This window comes from Sapajus apella, unplaced genomic scaffold, assembly GCF_009761245.1.
Source record: "Sapajus apella isolate SASKATOON/1434 unplaced genomic scaffold, GSC_monkey_1.0 scaffold314, whole genome shotgun sequence".
NCBI lineage: Eukaryota > Metazoa > Chordata > Mammalia > Primates > Cebidae > Sapajus > Sapajus apella.
In genome coordinates, this window is record NW_022437254.1 from 96,419 (window position 1) to 99,608 (window position 3,190).

Genomic DNA, 3,190 nt, shown 5'->3' on the forward strand with positions numbered 1-3,190 from the left:
TGCCCGCCTCAACCCCCCAAAGTGCTGGGATTACAGGCGTGAGCCACAGTGCCTGGCTTCACATCAAATCATAATCCCCATTGTTGGAGAAGAGGCCTGGTGGGAGGCCAATGGATCATGGGGGTGGACATCCCCCTTGGTCTTCTCATGAGAGTGAGTTCTCACGAGATCTGGCTGTTTAAAAGCGTGTAGCACCTTCTCCCTCTCTCTCTTCCTCGTTCTCTGGCCATGTAAGACATGCCTCCTTCCTTTTTGCCTTCCACCATGATTGTAAGCTTCCTGAAGCCTCCCCAGCCATCCTTCCAGTACAGCATATGGAACTGTGAGCCAATTAAACCCCTTTTCTTTATAAATTACCCAGTCTCGGTAGTTCTTTATAGCAATGAGAGAAATGACTAATACAACAAGTTACGCAGACATCGTGCCAAGGAGAAAAGAGGCCAGAAAGACGTGGAGCAAACACTTCAAAGTACTGAGTATAAAAAAATGGAGGGTAAAATTCCATTTGCAGCTAAATAATTACTCAAGATTAAAAAGGAAATAAAACCACTGCCATACATATAAAGACTGGAAGAGTTTATACCCAAGAGACATTCACTGAAAGAAGTTCTAAGGATGTATTTCAGCAAAATACAAAGTGAACCTAAAGGGAAAATTAGGATGTGAAAAAAAAAGGGTCAATGCAAAATTGGTAAATATATATGTAAATTGAGCTATTGATCATTAACTAATAACAATGATAATCATAATGATAATCATAGTTGTGTTTGACAAAAAGATACCACGAAGATTCTAGAAAACATTTTACTAAACTTCTTTACTTGTCCACAAGGATAAGGATATTGAACATACTTGGACTTCATTAGAAGAACTTATAACTATATATACATATAGCTGTGTGTATATTGAAATACAAATGACTTTAATATCATACTCTCAATGAATGAAACAGCCAGAGAGAACTTAACACAATCATCCAACTAGCTCTACCAGACATACACAGGACCCTCTACCCAGCAACAGCAGCATACACATTCTCAAACACACGAGACCATTTCCAGGATGGACCATATGTTAGGCTACAGATAAACACTCAATAGATTCTAAGAGATACGTATCATGAAAAACATCTTCTCTGACCACAAAGGACTGAAGTTAGAAATCAACAACAGAAGTAAAACTGAACAATTTACACATTTGTGAAAATTAAACAACATATTCTTAAGCAACCAACAGATCAAAGGAGAAATCACAAAGGAAATTGGAAAATACCTAGAGACTAATTAAAATGAAAATGTCACATACAAGAAGTCACAGGACAGAGCAAAGGCAGGGCTAAGGGGGGCACTGATAGTTATCAACATTTACGTTAAACAATAAGAAAGATCTCAAATCAACAACCTAGCTTTACAACTAAACCCAAAGCTATGAGAAGGAAGAAAATACTAAAGATTAGAGCAGAGATAAATAGAGAAGCAAAAATTAATGAAATCAAAAATTGCTTCTTTGAAAAGACAACAAAATTGACAGACCTTTAGCTAGATGAAGTAAGCAAAAAATGAGAAGACTCAGATTAGTTTACAACTAAGCCCAAAGCTATCAGAAGAAAAAAAAAATACTAAAGATTAGAGCAGAGATAAACAAAATAGAGAATTTTAAAAATAGAGAAAATCAATGAAATCAAAAGTCGGTTCTTTGAAAAGATAACAAGGGCTGGGTGCGGTGGCTCACACTTGTAATCCCAGCACTTTGGGAGGCCGAGGCGGGTGGATCACCTGAGGTCAGGAGTTCGAGACCAGCCTGAGCAACATGATGAAACCCATCTCTATTAAAAATACAAAAATTAGCTGCGCACAGTGCCAGGTACCTCTGAGGAGGCTGAGGCATGAGAATTGCTTGAGACAGAGGTTGCAGTGAGCTGAGATTGCGCCACTGCACTCCAGCCTGGGCAACAGAGCAAGACTCCATCTCAAATAAATAAATAACAAAATGGACAGAACTTTAGCTAGATGAAGTAAAAAAAAAGAGGACTCAAATTACTAAAATTAGAAACAAAGGTTGGGACATTACTACCAATTCTACAGCAATAAGAAGGATTTTCAGAGTGTGATGAGCAACTGTGCACTAGTACTGGATAGCCAAGAGGGAATAAGCACAAACTCCTAGAAACAAAAACTGCAAAGATTAAATCACAAAGAAAGAGAAACATCTGAATAGATTTATAACTAGTGAGGAAATTAAATCCATAACCAAACATCTCCCAACAAAGAAAAGCCCTGGACCTGAAGGCTTTACTGGTAAATTCCGCCAAATATTTAAAAAAAAAAAAAAAGAATGAACACCAAATCCTTGCAAAACTTTTAAAACTGGGAACACCTTTTTTTAATTAAAAAAATTTTGTTTTGAGACGAGGTCTTTCTCTGTCACCTATGCTGGAGTGTAGTGGTATGACCACAGCCTCCCATGTAGCTGGGACTACAAGCACACGTCTGGCTAAATTTTTATATTTTTTGTAGACCTAGGGTCTCCCTATGTTGGCCAGGCTGTTCTCAAACTCCTGGCCTCAAGCGATCCTCCAACCTCAGCCTCCTAAAGCGCTGGGATTACAGGCATGAGCCATGGTGCCCAACCAAAACTTTTTAAAATAGGAAACAAAGAACAGTGGAGAGCTACAGAGGTGAAATGATTTCATCTACCGTAACCGCACTGCAGAGTCTCATCTTTACATTCTGTAAAAGCTTTTCTTCCTATCTGTCTTTGAAAAGTTATAACTCGTTTGGGTAGTCTCATTGCATCTGATTTTTTTGGCGTTTTGAGGGTGGACTTTAGACAGTTGCATGGATGTGTTGACCAAGGGGTTGGGGAGAAATCTTTGCCAAACACTTTTAGGACCCCGGCCTCATGTTTATCCTCCGAGTGCCCAGTGAAGCGGGGGGTGCAGGACCATGGCGGAGGCTCAGAGGGGCAGGCACTTGTCTGTGGTTACGTGATGACTAATGGACAGCTAGAAATGGAACCCAGGTTGCCTGCCCTCACCACCCCAGCTTTTCCCATCTCCCCAGACCACTCCCAAGCTGCAGGGAGATTGTGAGGTCTCCTTCCTGGGGCTGATTCAGACCAACCTTGTGGATGAGACCTTGTTCCCCAGACCAGAGACAGGGGATGCCAATGCCCCAGGGGAGGCTGTTTA